General features: G+C 38.1%; 1 protein-coding gene across 1 annotated transcript in view; it reads right to left on the bottom strand.

Annotated features, from left to right (window-relative positions):
* Positions 1 to 12,159, bottom strand: part of slc38a4 (solute carrier family 38 member 4) — an 89,645-nt gene extending 77,486 nt beyond the window's left edge. The window contains exon 1 of the mRNA XM_034163229.1: positions 12,011 to 12,159. The gene's annotated coding sequence lies outside the window, so the exon portion shown is untranslated. The remainder of the gene's footprint in view (positions 1 to 12,010) is intronic.
* Positions 12,160 to 17,112: the final 4,953 nt, after the last annotated feature.

Genomic DNA, 17,112 nt, shown 5'->3' with positions numbered 1-17,112 from the left:
AATTACACAACAGACAAAACCGCCTGTGCTGACGGGAGGCCGAGGTCGCAGGGTTGACTGACCGAACACGTACACAACCATGCGTCGTCCACGATTGATACGCGGGAGTCCACTCTCTCTCTCTCTCTCTCTCTCACACACACACACACACACACACACACACACACCACACACACACACACACACACACACACACACACACACACACACACACACACACACACAATGTCCATGGACGCCGTGGACGTAGTGTCAGTGGATGAGGGTAGGCAGTGCCGCCAGCCACCCAATCAGAGAACAGGTCGGGGTGCGTCTCTGTGCCCAAGGCCATGTTCTGTCTCACAGATTCAGTTTTTATCTCTGGGTACTTGTAATGCCATCTAAAAGAAAACACGTGCAGCAGCAGCATGTGTGACTGCAGAGCCATCCGCTTGTCCACCTTATTCCCCAGATTAGTTAATGACATTAAAACTAATTCAGTAGACTGAGCACGAGCAGTCAATGAGCTGATCCCAAGTTCCCAAGTTCACTCAGGGTAAGTGAGGCAGCCGTTTTCCCAACTTTTTTTTCAAGTAAATTCAACATGTTAGAATTTATACAGCAGGACTGCAGCTAATATTTTCATTGTTGATAAAGAATACGTGAATATTCCTTTACAATTAATCACTTTTTATATATCATTTTCAAAAATGCAATTTGCTTTTCCAAAATTGAAGTTGTGTTACATGAATTACATCTCAATTTCCACAATGTTAACCACAAAGAAATTATTTTATTAGTTTTTTTCCCATCATGCATGGTTGCATGATGCATGGTTGCATCTTCAGAGACGATGCCACATTTCTGTGCTACTAGTTGTCAATTGTGAACTTTAAGGCGTTATCCGTTAGATAGCTAATAAGCTAGTAAGAGCTAATATTAGGCAACTTGACAGTGTTTTCAACTACAAAAGCTAAATCTGCTTTGCTAGTACAGGTACACACTACAGGTCAGGTCAGAGACGATACAGTGATCTTGAATTCATCGCAATATGGCATCTTAGCCATAGCACTGTCATCACCCCAGGATTAAGCAAGTGGAAAAATGCCAAAGAGATGTCCACGTATCACCTGGCTACAGATGATATATGGCTAATTTTGGGTGGTCTGAATGGACTGGTGGTCTGCCTTGGTCCTAACTGGTGAGCACCCAGGTAGACCACCCGAGGAAATGTTCCTTTGTAGGTAGCACATTTCGATTAAGTTCAATTAATGAATTGCACTTAATCGAAACTTGCAACCTTTCAACAGCATATAATGTTGACATTTGCAATATATTAATTCAATTCACTTTATTTATATATTAATTAATTAATGCATATATTATATATATTTATTTATAAGGTCTTCTGTTAGAAAAGGGTGGATTGTCCCCTCTGGGTCAGAGGAGACTTACTGCCTCAAGTGGAAGCATTTAAGTATCTCAGGGTCTTGTTCTCGAGTGGGGGTAAGTTGGAGCATGAGATTGAAAGATGGATTGGGACAACGTCTAATATTTTACGGATGCTGTCCTGGACCGTGGTGAAGAAGGAACAGTGCCAGAAAGCAAGACACCCAAGTTACCTGTCGATTTAGACTCCTATCCTCACCTATGGTCATGAACTTTGGGTAATGACCAAAAAAGAATAAGGTGGCAGATACAAGTGGCGAAAATGAGATTCCTCCATCGGGAATTTGGGCTTCACTCCTGGACAGGGTAAGAAGATCGACTATCCAGGAGGGACTCAGAGCAGAGCCGCTGCTTCTTTGCATCAAAAGGAGCAAGTGAGGTGGTTCAGGGGTGAGGATGCCCCCTGGTTGTCTCCAGGGGTATTCCAAGCACGTCTAATTGGGGGGAGGCTTCTGGGGAAGACCCAGGACACGCTCCATTTCCCAGCTGATTTGGGACCACCTCTGGATCCCCCAGGAGGAGTTACAGGACTTGGCCAATGATAGGGAAGCGTGGGATGAACTGTTTGGTCTGCTGCCACCGTGACCCAAACCCAGATAAGTGGTAGAAAATCAATGAGTGAATGAATTATTCATGTAATGCTAAATAATAACACAAGTCCCCCCAAGGTGCTTCACAAAGGTAAAGTCTAACCTTACCCATCCCCCTGAGCAAGCACAATGGCAACAAGGGTTTGGTTGTGTTACTATTACAATTAAAAGCCTCAAATTTTTCATCGCTCTCTCACTGAAACGTCTGAAACATCTGCTTTGCTTACCATTTTTACAATACAGAATCGTGTTTGCACAACTCAATGAAATGAAGGATTTAGTCAAATCCACCCTTACAGAAGGACAATTTCTCCACAGAATTTTGCTGAACTATGTTGGTTTCATTTTAAGATATCTATCACACAAACAGGAAAAACAGGAAGGACAGGTCCAAACACTGGGGGAGGGTTCAAGTTACAAGAATCTAAAATCAAGGGAAAACCCCCTGTATGAATATCTGGCAACTTTTTTCTGCACTAAACTAAGTTTTCTGCATCACTTCTGTCATCTAAGTCTTTTACCAACTGAAATTTTTGCACACCTCAAAAACAATGCTTTATGATGTCACAAAAAAACATTCAATTGGGGGGTGGGGGGGGGGGGGGTGGTACAGGTTGGATGTTATTGGCGGAAGAGTCCAAACTTCCATTTCACCTTCTAGTTTATTTAAGATACTAATAACAAAAAGCACACAAAACACAGACGTTCCCTGGCATCCAGTACAAATTTGTGGATCTTGAGTGCAGCATCTGACTGACGCTCATGCTAGCATGCTAAATACAGGGTACTGCGCCAGAAGCAGAAGCAGTAAATGTGGTCAGAGAAAATTTGAGCCTTCGTGGCAGCACTTTGATGGCGACACTAGTTGGGACCGATGAAGGGATTAGCATGAAAAACAGAAAAGACAACGTCCAGTATGTAGGTCATATAAAAAGAACACAAACTGATCCTGCCCGACTCTTTTGGTTCTGAAAGTTTAACTTGTTTTTGCAGTATTAGGTGCTGAAATCCAGGATTGTGCAACACAATTAGGAAGGAACGAGGTGACATTCAAAATCAAAGTCAAACATGAGATTACATTCAAATTGGATTGAACCAATTGGTTTGCGCGATATCTCAAGAACTATTTGACCAATTTCATTCATATTTAGCATAAGGGTGTACTTGGGTCATCCCCTGACACCAGTTGATTACGGTGACCTTAAGGTCAATTTTAAGGTCACAGTGAAATATTCAAGATATTGTTACTGTCACCATTTTAGCGCGATATCTCAAGAACCAGTTGACCAATTTCATTCATATTTAGCATAAGAGTGTACTTAGATGATCTCCCAACACCAGTCAATTCCAGTGACCTTAGGGTCATCTCAAGGTCACAGCGAGATATTCAAGATATTTTCACCCTAAAATCAGCAAAAAGCAAAACAGTTCAACCCAATGACTTCAACTGTTCAAACCAGTCTGAAAAGTTGAAAATCTTTGGGTTTAACTGATTTGCTAATTTGATTCTCTTCTGCATCTTTAGGGTGAAAATCTTTAATGGAAAGAAGAACTCAAATTCCCATTTATCACTAACTCTTCACCATGATGGGTTCTCTGTAGCTGCAGGGGCATTCCTTAAATTCTACGAGTTTCCTTGAGATTTGTGAGGAAGTGCACATACGTTGGCACAGACAAACGCCTGTGACTACACAGTCGTCTCATCCCCAAAACAATCCGTGGAACACTAAACAGACCAAGTCCACTTCACGAGACGGGGGTCACTAACGTCAGAACAGAGCAGATAAAAGTGACAAAACTTCCTCTCTGAGGTCATAGATCATTCATGGAGACACAAAAACAGATAATCTACGTCAGGATTTCCCAAAGTCAGTCATCATGCAGCAAAGAGATGAGACAACCACAGAAAATCTAGGCCAGAGTCTCTCATGTGTCTTCTGGCAAACTGTGGCTGAAATTTCACATCTTATTATGTGAAGAAAATCCATCATGAAACTGTGTAAACGGAGATACAACAGGCAAAAATAGCACTGTGTCCAGCTTATCCAATGACATCCATAAAAGCTTAGAACTCCTTTAGAGTTGTCACTGTTGACTTGGTGGCTTCCCTCAGTAGTTTCCACTCAGTTTTTGAGAACTGCCTACTTCAGACAGATTTTCTGTACAGTACAATAGACTGTGCATTTCTTAATGATCGTTGTGACTGAGCTCCAAGTCATATTCAATGACTTGGAAATGCTGCTTTCTTAATTGATTTCTTTTACAATACCTGTTATATCTCAGAGATAACAGGGTATACCATACTAGTAAGTCCCTTCGGCTGCTCCCTTGTTTGCACTTGGGGTCGCCACAGCAAATCCAAGGTGGATCTGCATGTTGAATTGGCACAAGTTTTACGTCGGATGCCCTTCCTGACGCAACTCCACATTACATGGAGAAATGTGGCAGGGGTGGGATTTGAACCCGGAACCTTCTGAACTGAAACCAAGCGCATTAACCACTTGGCCACCACCCCTACCACCTATTACATTGGTGGATGGGATGACCAGTCATAATAGGTGACTACGACTAGCTAACATCTGACTAGTCGACTATTTTTTTTTTGTTAGTCGACAACAGGGTATACCATGCTAACAAGGGGAAAACATTGTCTTCTGCTACTGTGAGTTGCACTTCTTCCAATGTGGCAATGTAGTCTGTACAAATGAACAGCCACACACCTGTCTCGGCAACATCAGTTGAGATGTTGCAGCAACACGGAAATAAAACCTGGAACATAAGGTTAACAACCTACAACAATCCCTTTGATGATCAAGCCTAGCATATTGAATTGGCATATAGGCAACGTCACTGGCATACATTTTCTAGAATTGCTCATTTGAAATCATTTGGAATATTTCTTCATGCCACTGGGCCCAGTTCTTTCAGATACACCACTGAAATCAACTTCCTTATAGTTTAAACCTTCCTGGGATAGACAACAGAACAACTGTTTGTTTTTTGTTTTGTTTTTTTACCTAAAGCAATATTTTTATGTTTAAGTGTGGTGAAAAAGGTGGATTAAACTACTGTAAAATGTTTTATGGGTGATGCTTTCAAGGATGGCCAGACATTAAGGGTTTTGGCCAACTAACCTGGGCAAGTGCCATATTTTACAGATTAAATTGCATTTATTTACTCAATGTAATTAAACATTTTAAAGTCCCATGCATTTTAAAAATATTATAGTTAGCCTTACCTTTGCCTAGCTGTCCTCCTTGCTGTTTGTGGATGTCCCACAAGATGCAAAACAAGTGGAATGCAGAGTAGTATGAAGATTATATTCCTTCTCTTTATTCAAGAACGTGGTCTTTCAGTTTGAGAGCATGATTTAATCATTTTACAAGTGAAACAAGAAAATTTCAAAACCAACTGACCTATACTTGTAGTCAGGAAAATATAGTAAATAGCTACTCACGTTAGCTGGCCCTTCTTCCATATTTAACAGTCACTCTTCTCAATAGGGGTATAAAAAACAAAAAACTCTGACCTCTCTCAGTGAACACACGGCGCAAATGTCTATTCATAGAAGCCAGATTCAATCAGGACACTGCATTTTGCACAAATGCCTTATGCCAGTTGCTACTTACTCAGACCTTTTAGAGTTTCCATATTTGCATGCTATAAACAATAAACTTAAAATTTCTGGCAACTTCTGGACTTTTTCACACAACTTCTGTTAAAAACATTGCTGCTGATCATCCTGATACTGCATCTACTGTTCATGTGTTACTGCATCATGCGGATGCTCGAAATTGCCTAACGCATGCAGAATGCACAAGTCAATCATCACGTGCATGAGAGTACATAGTTAAAAGCAAGTGTATTTCTGCCCTCAGGTCACTGGTTAGTGTCTACGTCTCTTAACCATGGAGGAAACAGGAAACATCAGCACCATGCCCAAGAAAAAATAACACAATTTATCTGCAGGTCTTCCCACAAATGTTTTGGTGGGTGGTCATTTTTGCTTCATAACCAGAAATATTTTGCCTGGTAAACCTACTTCAGGGCAGCTCTCTTTTGGCAGACTATTCTGGCTTACTGTACACAATGTCGTGTATCTTGATGAACCTGATCATCTTATCAGTTACTATTGATCTGCTGGCTCACATGTCCTGATGACGTATGCTTTGGTGGATTGGGCCTTGACCGCTTCAGAAAACAAGATGAAATGGTCGATAAGAAAAGACCAATGGCCACATTATGATGAGAAGCACAGAAACATAATTTAATTTCTGTTTCTGTTGTACAACAACACAAAGAAAACCAGTTTTCTAGTATCTTTCACCAAGCATACACCACTACGTAAATTACTTTCCAATGTTGTTCAAGAGGATGCAACTCCTTTTTATGTCCAAACTGTAATTTTCTGAAATCTATGACAAAGACAGTAACATCAAATATAATGTAGCAGCCAGTCTCACAACATGATACCATCACAAAACTTTCAAATTTTTTGTGACACCATCACGAACATCAACTCCATTTAATGATGGTATAATGAACTAATAGATTAAATCACTTTCATGGCACCATCACAAACTTGAATATAGAATAGTACAACATGCATGTTTACTGGCTTCCACTTGTTTGCACTGTGCTGAACACGAGCTAACTAAAACAAAACACGAGTTCATTCGCTGAGCACAAATGGTCCAATATGGAGGAAAAATCTACCTTTTTGACCTATGATTCCTGCCAACATGACATGCTCCCATTAAAGAATGTAATTCCTTTGCCATGTTTTGATCAATGTCGAGATTAAATGTTAGTTTGCTTTAGCAAATGTGTGGCAAATGCTCTTCACACTCCCTTGAACACTGCCATCTACTGGCCAGTAGATGGCAGCGTTCATGGCAGCTAAAAGTGATGAATCACTTTGCAAACAGAATTTTCAGTTTTCAAATTGCCTTTTTTTTATCACAAATGAAAAAAAAAACAACATATTTGCAAATACAGATTTATTTGTAAAACCCACCATACGTTTCAGTATATGGTTATACCGACCAACCAACCACTGACGTCAGGAAACTAATGCTCCCATAATGCATTGCGACATGTGTATCTAAATGCTAAAACCTTCAAAATTAGTGCATTACTTTAAAACTAAAAAACATAGCTGATATTTTCACTTTGTGAAACGGCAGACGTGACATTAATTTCAATGACTTGTCCGGAATTAGTTCATTTAAATTATAACCATAAGTCAAAACTGCCTGCTTGTGCATGACTCCTGTGATATGCCAGCAGGTCTGTATGGTGTAAAGATAAATTATCTCCCCCCCTCCCCCTTTCCTTCTGGTAGCCAGCTCTTTTTTGCTTGCAAAGGATAGAGTGTTACCATTCATGGATATCTGTCTACTACAAAACATGGAACAGGTAAGCACTAAAATCTTTGAGTTCAGACTTTACAAATGTTTTTAACTGTTAATCACAATCTCTACTGGTAGAGATTGTGATTCTACCAGATAACATTTTCTACCTTGACATATTATGACACACAGAGAATTGAATTAAAGCTGAAAATGTACACTGTAATCACATCTTGACTGTTTCATTTCCAATCCATTGTGGTGGTATACAGACAAAAAATTACAAAAGTGTGAGACTGTCCAAAAACTTATGAACCTGACAGTATAACTCTCAACACCATGTGCTTAATTTCCTGCACAGGTCAATTAAGATTATTGCATTTAAAAAGAACAACAACAACAATCAGAGTATAGGGTTGCCCCTGTGTGAAGAAGGGAACTCCTGCATTTTTTTATTTATGTAACCCTGCAGATAAAAATAGGCTGTCCTTTACCGCGTATATGCTCTGACACCTCCTCACATTTCAACTCAATGCACTGACAGACTAAAACATCTCTTCTCTTTGTGGGACGTCCACAGATTGCACTTGTGCCATCTACTGCCTTGAAGCAGACTTTGCGTCTGGCTCTCAGATTATTTGTTCATCTGCTCTCAGAGTTACATCAGCCACGTGTCCCTCCACTAACCCGTTTCAACCGCATGCGTCATTCAGACCGCCAGCCAATCAGAGCTGGAGTGTGTGGCTGACAGGCGCGCAAACCTATGCAGGAATTTCCTCTACAAGTCACAGAGGAGTCTTTACAATTACGAGTGGCCTTTAAATATTTAAAGCAAACGCGTGTAATGTTAAACTTGAAGGGTTAATAATGTAGTTTTACAGATTATTAATTAATCTTTAATCATATTCATTATAACTTTGTAGCTCTGCTAAGGATGGTATCTGATCATCTGTGGATGCTTGTTTTTTGTTATTTGGCAACTGCGTTCACCAAATGATCTTGTGCATGTGTCGAGATGGTATCCTGTTTTTAAGCCTTAAAATTTTGGTTTATATTGTTTGATTTTGTTTTAGCGTTTTAAAGGTTCTGTTGTTGGCTAACTGTGCAAAAATCATCTTGAACATTGCAGGAGCAAGGCAGCAACCTGAGACTACGTGAAATGAAGTACAGTTCCTTGACTGGCCACTTGAGGCTGGCTCCAAAACAGAGCACTTTCCCATAGATCTCCACGTTAAAATGTCCAACTTTAACGCAGACATAAACATGCTTACAATCTGGTCTCTATAGATTGTTTCCTCCTCCATGACAACTGTACAGGGGGTGAATTCTTTTCTAACCTCTTAGTTTAAGAAATTTTAATTCATAAAGTTCTCCAAATTTGGGGGCTATAGTTACTACGAGTTCAAACAATTACTCAATTAATCAGCCAATCAACAGAAAAATAATAATTATTTATTTCAACAATCAATAACTGCTGGTCATTTACCAAAATACAGTATATGGACAAATTTTGAGTTGTTGCAGCTTTTCAAATCAGAATTTTCTCATTTGTAAAGTTGTTTTTAAAGTAAGTATTACCTGTTTTTATCCCATTTTAAATAACTGTAAACTAATAATAAAATAAGGTTTCTTTAAAAAAAAAAGGCTTCTGTCTGGCTAATAAGATGAAATGTGGTTTTAACCTCTGCAAATCATAACAGACTGGTAACATGATATAAAACTAGTCCTCTCATTGTTCAGTGGGTTTAAACCTTTAAAAATGAACTGTGCTGAATGTGTTCAAAATGAGTTAAAGTTACAGTTAATGCTTGTTGTTGCTGTTCTACACTGAGTATGCACTCTTAAAAATGTTTTTAAAATGTTTCAGACCATTTAAATGTATTTTTACATCATTTTATTTTTAAGAAATTACAAGGAATCTGATTTAAAATGAATAAATCTATTGTACACCATGGACAACCTGGTTTAAAGTGCTTTTTAAGTTTTTAAGTAATTTGTTTTATTGCAAAAACTTGCCATTGTAAACAGCTCTCAGTGAATGGTTAACTATAGTAAACAACTTTAAGTGGGGCAGTTTTAAAATGGTAAAAAAAAACTAACAAACAACCCCCCCACACACAAAAAAACAACAAAACAACAAAAAATAGTTGAACATATTCAGCATTTGTATTTCCAGAAAAAAAAAAAATTGCTTTCTTATAGCTGAGAAATTACAATATGCATTTTTTTTTCTGACATTTTATATAATAAAAGGTTAATTGCAAAAATAATCAAGAGATTGATCAGTAGTGATTAGAATCAGAGACTCGAGCGCACGTACAGAGCAGGTCAGAGGCGGTACATGCACAGTTACCATGTAGCAACTGATTATTTTTAGCTGTCAGGAGAGCAAAGATAGAGCTGAACTCACAACTTAAATATGTCCAAGCACGGATATTCTACAGGCTGAATCTCCTCTTTGTTCTCCGGCAGGACCTGAGGTATCGGCTGGGATTATGGTCTGTTATTTTAAACGCTTAAAAGTGCCTTATAACAAGGCCGGACATGCGTGGATGTGAAGACACCCATGCCCGTGTGCACAAAACGGCCACAGTAATGCACAGAATGACAAACGCAGTCAAACACCTACACATTTACATCTATGCATTTGGAAGATAATTTAATTCAAAGTGATTAAAGAAACAATCACCAATATCAGGATCTTTAAAGCACAGCAGGAGCAAAGTGGAGTTCAACATTTTTCTCTAGAAAGCATTGCAACATATAGACTGAGGGAGGTAGTGGACAGGGGGGTTAGACCGGCGAACTTGTAACTAGATGATCCTCGGTTTGATTCCCCAAATCAGTAAGCTGCACTTGAGCTTCATCTGGGGTGTGAGTGTGTGTGTGGATGTGAGGCATCATTGTAAAGCACTTTGAGTTTCTGCATAACATGGAAAGAAGAAGAAGAAGTAACTATAAAGGGCCTGAATTCCATCTGGCTGGACATTATCCCTGGATAGCATAGCATGAAGATAAGAGATGAGGAGTCCCTGCGGATGGGATGCCAGTCCATCGCAAGGTACTTCCCCAGCCAAGGCTGGTACCCATTTACAGCTGTGTGGACTGAATCAACGCAGATGAGTCTTGTCCAAGAACACAGACAGGAAGTGTGAAAGACATGGTCTATATATTGGTGATATAACTCCCATGGGCGATATTGGTGATTTATAATTTTGGGGAGGTGATGGTCTAGTGGTTAACCATTGGGCTTGAGACCAGAGGATCCTCGGTTCAAATCCCAGCCTGACCGGAAAATCACTAAGGGCCCTTGGCCAAGGTCCTTAATCCTCTAGTTGCTCCCGGTGTGTAGTGAGTACCTTGTATGGCAGCACCCTCCCATTGGGGTGAATGTGAGGCATTATTGTAAAGCGCTTTGAGCGTCTGATGCAGATGGAAAAGCACTATATAAATACAGTCCATTTACCATTTAATGCATGTATACAGACAGACAGACAGATATAATTGTTATGTGCAAGACTGTAAGCTGGTGGATAAGTGCCACATGCTTTGGCTGGCAGAGTCCCGGGTTCGAGTGGCACCCTGGGTGACCTTTGCTGCATGTCTCTTTTTTTCCCCCTATTTTTGTCATAAAATCATTGTTTCTGCCAGAAAACATATGAAATATATGAAGAGTTCAGATGCAAAACCAAGTAAGTCCTTTTTTTCACATGAAGAAAAATGCAGTTGAAAATGGAGATTTAAAGGAAACCCTATGCGGAAATGCAGACTTTCATCAATAAAATGAAAACAGTTTGTTCAAATTCTTTCATATTTTGCACACTGATGGTCCCCTTGACAGCCAAGTACATGTTGGCATCAACTTAAAATGTATGGTTTTGGAGATACTGGGTCTTGCATCAGAACTCTTCATATGGACACACAAAACGCTCAGCCAATGTGCTTTGTTAGTTAAGTTTTAACATTAGGCTAAATTAAACAATATTTTCCTAGATTTCAGTCTCAGTTATAACATGTGAATAATTCTGCCTGCATTTATTATATAGACATGATGCATATTTTGCGCATTTTTTTCCGTTCGGGCCATTTCTGGATAAGTTGAAATGACTGGCTCTTTCTGCTGCAGACACAAAGCATGATGCAAAAATGCAAATAGAGAGGAAAAAAGAAACAAAACAACGAACGCAGTATGCAAACACACCAGGAACAACGACACGAGCAACTGGTGTGTCTGGGATGGGAACATCTCTGCGTAAAAGCGCAGTCGTTTTGCGTAAATAAAGCGGCGTGTTCGGCGCTTCAGGCGCACCTTTTTCTTTTTTTTTGCTCCCCTTCTTTCTGACTACACCCTGCAGGAAGCGCTACTGTTGCTCTTCGAGCTTTTAAAATATGTGCGTTTTCCAACAAAACCACGCAAACGTCGCACGGAGAGAAGCCGTTCACTCCCGCACAATTAAACCCGCATCCGCCGTTTTGTTACGTTTCCAAAAACCTATAAATAGTCAGAGCCCGCTCGTTTCCACTTAAACTGCCCGCTTCTCACCACATCACACGTGGAGGGGAAATAAGCGCCAGGAAAAGACAAACAGGACTGAAAAAGGGTGAATTAAAAAGTTAAGATATATCAGATCGGGTTGTTACCTTGCGGGACGCAGCTGCAGACGCGGCGGAGGAGGCGGACTAAGTGGAGCCGCAGATGGAGACCCTTCCCATTTAACCAGCCACCACCGAGTGGAAATTTCCATCTGCCATGTGAGTGGGAAAGCGTCGTGTTACACTGCCCACCGCTGCAGGGGGGCCCGACAAAAAGACAGGCCTGGAAAAAAACAGCAACACATTAGCACTTAACTGATCATAAGGAAAGTGGCCTTTTTGCGCGTCTCATAAATATGATATATGAAGTAATACTTGTGAGATACCAAGTCAGAGACAATTGGTAGCTGCAAAATGCTACGAAGTTGGAATTAAAGTTACAATCACCAGTCATAATTACAATGTGAAGAGTCATAATTCCAGTAACAGTCATAATTACAGCATTCCAAGTCATAGATACAATCTAAGTTATAATTACATTATTCCAAGTCATAATTACAGCTAAATCACAAATGAAATGACATATTGCAAAATAAGTCATAACTGCAGCATGCCAAGTCATAGTTACAATGTAACGAGTCATGATTACAGCATGCCAAGTCATAGTTCTATTATAATGAGTCGTCATTACAGCATGCCAAGTCATAATTACATAAGTCATAATTACAGCATGCAAAGTCATAATTACAGCTAAATCACAAATGAAATTTCATCATCATTGCAATATAAGTCATAATTGCAGCATGCCAAGTCATAGTTGTATTATGATGAGTCGTCATTACAGCACGCAAACTCATAATTACATGATTAGTCATAATTACAGAATGCAAAGTCATAATTACAGCTAAATCACAAGTGAAATGTCATCATCATTGCAATATAAGTCATAATTGCAGCATGCCAAGTCATAGTTGTATTATGATGAGTCGTCATTACAGCATGCCATGTCATAGTTACATTATGGTGATTCATCATTACAGCATGTCAAGTCATAGTTACAATATAAGTCATAATTACAACATGATGAGTCATAACTGCAGCATGCCAAGTCATAGTTACATTATGATGATTCATCATTACAGCATGTCAAGTCATAATTACATGATGTGTCATAATTACAACATGATGAGTCATAACTGCAGCATGCCAAGTCATAGTTACAATTTAATGAGTCATGATTACAGCATGTCAAGTCATAGTTACAATATAATAAGTCATAATTACAGCATGCCAAGTCATAATTACATAATAAGTCATAATTACAGCATGCAAAATCATAATTACAGCTAAATCACAAATGAAATGTCATCATCATTGCAATATTACTCATAATTGCAGCATGCCAAGTCATAGTTGTATTATGATGAGTCATCATTACAGCATACCAAGTCATAGTTCTATTATGATGAGTCATCATTACAGCATGCCAAGTCATAATTACATGATAAGTCATAATTACAGCATGCAAAGTCATAATTACAGCTAAATCACAAATGGAATGTCATCATATTGCAATATAAGTCTTAATTGCAGCATGCCAAGTCATAGTTGTATTATGATGAGTCGTCATTACAGCATGCCAAGTCATAGTTCTATTATGATGAGTCATCATTACAGCATGCCAGGTCATAATTACATGATAGGTCATAATTACAGCATGCAAAGTCATAATTACAGCTAAATCACAAATGAAATGTCATCATCATTGCGATATAAGTCATAATTGCAGCATGCCAAGTCATAGTTGTATTATGATGAGTCGTCATTACAGCATGCCAAGTCATAGTTCTATTATGATGAGTCATCATTACAGCATGCCAGGTCATAATTACATGATAGGTCATAATTACAGCATGCAAAGTCATAATTACAGCTAAATCACAAATGAAATGTCATCATATTGCAATATAAGTCATAACTGCAGCATGCCAAGTCATAGTTACAATGTAACGAGTCATGATTACAGCATGCCAAGTCATAGTTCTATTATGATGAGTCGTCATTACAGCATGCCAAGTCATAATTACATGATAAGTCATAATTACAGCATGCAAAGTCATAATTACAGCTAAATCACAAATGAAATTTCATCGTCATTGCAATATAAGTCATAATTGCAGCATGCCAAGTCATAGTTGTATTATGATGAGTCGTCATTACAGCATGCAAAGTCATAATTACATGATAAGTCATAATTACAGCATGCAAAGTCATAATTACAGCTAAATCACAAGTGAAATGTCATCATCATTGCAATATAAGTCATAATTGCAGCATGCCAAGTCATAGTTGTATTATGATGAGTCGTCATTACAGCATGCCATGTCATAGTTACATTATGGTGATTCATCATTACAGCATGTCAAGTCATAATTACATGATGAGTCATAATTACAACATGATGAGTCGTAACTGCAGCATGCCAAGTCAGTTGTATTATGATGAGCTGTCATTACAGCATGCCAAGTCATAGTTACATTATGATGATTCATCATTACAGCATGTCAAGTCATAATTACATGATGTGTCATAATTACAACATGATGAGTCATAACTGCAGCATGCCAAGTCATAGTTACAATTTAATGAGTCATGATTACAGCATGTCAAGTCATAGTTACAATATAATAAGTCATAATTACAGCATGCCAAGTCATAATTACATAATAAGTCATAATTACAGCATGCAAAGTCATAATTACAGCTAAATCACAAATGAAATGTCATTATCATTGCAATATAAGTCATAATTGCAGCATGCCAAGTCATAGTTGTATTATGATGAGTCATCATTACAGCATGCCAAGTCATAGTTCTATTATGATGAGTCATCATTACAGCATGCCAAGTCATAATTACATGATAAGTCATAATTACAGCATGCAAAGTCATAATTACAGCTAAATCACAAATGGAATGTCATCATATTGCAATATAAGTCTTAATTGCAGCATGCCAAGTCATAGTTGTATTATGATGAGTCGTCATTACAGCATGCCAAGTCATAGTTCTATTATGATGAGTCATCATTACAGCATGCCAGGTCATAATTACATGATAGGTCATAATTACAGCATGCAAAGTCATAATTACAGCTAAATCACAAATGGAATGTCATCATATTGCAATATAAGTCTTAATTGCAGCATGCCAAGTCATAGTTGTATTATGATGAGTCGTCATTACAGCATGCCAAGTCATAGTTCTATTATGATGAGTCATCATTACAGCATGCCAGGTCATAATTACATGATAGGTCATAATTACAGCATGCAAAGTCATAATTACAGCTAAATCACAAATGAAATGTCATTATCATTGCAATATAAGTCATAATTGCAGCATGCCAAGTCATAGTTGTATTATGATGAGTCATCATTACAGCATGCCAAGTCATAGTTCTATTATGATGAGTCATCATTACAGCATGCCAAGTCATAATTACATGATAAGTCATAATTACAGCATGCAAAGTCATAATTACAGCTAAATCACAAATGGAATGTCATCATATTGCAATATAAGTCTTAATTGCAGCATGCCAAGTCATAGTTGTATTATGATGAGTCGTCATTACAGCATGCCAAGTCATAGTTCTATTATGATGAGTCATCATTACAGCATGCCAGGTCATAATTACATGATAGGTCATAATTACAGCATGCAAAGTCATAATTACAGCTAAATCACAAATGGAATGTCATCATATTGCAATATAAGTCTTAATTGCAGCATGCCAAGTCATAGTTGTATTATGATGAGTCGTCATTACAGCATGCCAAGTCATAGTTCTATTATGATGAGTCATCATTACAGCATGCCAGGTCATAATTACATGATAGGTCATAATTACAGCATGCAAAGTCATAATTACAGCTAAATCACAAATGAAATGTCATCATCATTGCGATATAAGTCATAATTGCAGCATGCCAAGTCATAGTTGTATTATGATGAGTTGTCATTACAGCATGCCAAGTCATAGTTACATTATGATGATTCATCATTACAGCATGTCAAGTCATAATTACATGATGCATCATAATTACAACATGATGAGTCATAACTGCAGCATGCCAAGTCATAGTTAAAATTTAATGAGTCATAATTACAGCATGCCAAATCATAATTACATAATAAGTCATAATTACAGCATGCAAAGTCATAATTACAGCTAAATCACAAATGAAATGTCATCATATTGCAATATAAGTCATAATTGCAGCATGGCAAGTCATAGTTGTATTATGATGAGTTGTCATTACAGCATGCCAAGTCGTAGTTACATTATGATGATTCATCATTACAGCATGTCAAGTCACAATTACATGATGCGTCATAATTACAACATGAGTCATAACTGCAGCATGCCATTTCATAGTTACAATTTAATGAGTCATGATTACAGCATGTCAAGTCATAGTTACAATATGATAAGTAATAATTACAGCATGCCAAGTCATAATTACAGCTAAATCACAAATGAAATGTCATCATATTGCAATGTAAGTCATAATGGCAGCATGCCAAGTCATAGTTGTATTATGATGAGTCGTCATTACAGCATGCCAAGTCATAGTTACATTATGATGATTCATCATTACAGCATGTCAAGTCATAATTACATGATGAGTCATATTACAACATGATTAGTCATAACTGCAGCATGCCAAGTCATAGTTACAATTTAATGAGTCATGATTACAGCATGCCAAGTCATAATTACATAAGTCATAATTACAGCATGCCAAGTCAAAATTACAGCTAAATCACAAATGAAATGTCATCATCATTGCAATATGTCATAATTGCAGCATGCCAAGTCATAGTTGTATTATGATGAGTCACCATTACAGCATGCCAAGTCATAGTTACATTATGATGAGTCATCATTACAGCATGTCAAGTCATAGTTACAATATGACAAGTCATAATTACAGGATGTCAAATCATAATTACAATATCAGTCATAATTAAAGCATTCCAATTCATAATTACAGGTAAATCACAAATGAAATGTCATCACAATTGCAATATAAGTCATAATTGCAGCATGCCATGTCATAGTTGTATTATGATGAGTCATCATTACAGCATGCCAAGGCATAGTTACATTATGATGAGTCATCATTACAGCATGTCAAGTCATA

This window comes from Thalassophryne amazonica, chromosome 22, assembly GCF_902500255.1.
Source record: "Thalassophryne amazonica chromosome 22, fThaAma1.1, whole genome shotgun sequence".
NCBI classification, from domain to species: domain Eukaryota; kingdom Metazoa; phylum Chordata; class Actinopteri; order Batrachoidiformes; family Batrachoididae; genus Thalassophryne; species Thalassophryne amazonica.
This window is presented reverse-complemented; position numbering and strand designations above follow the sequence as displayed.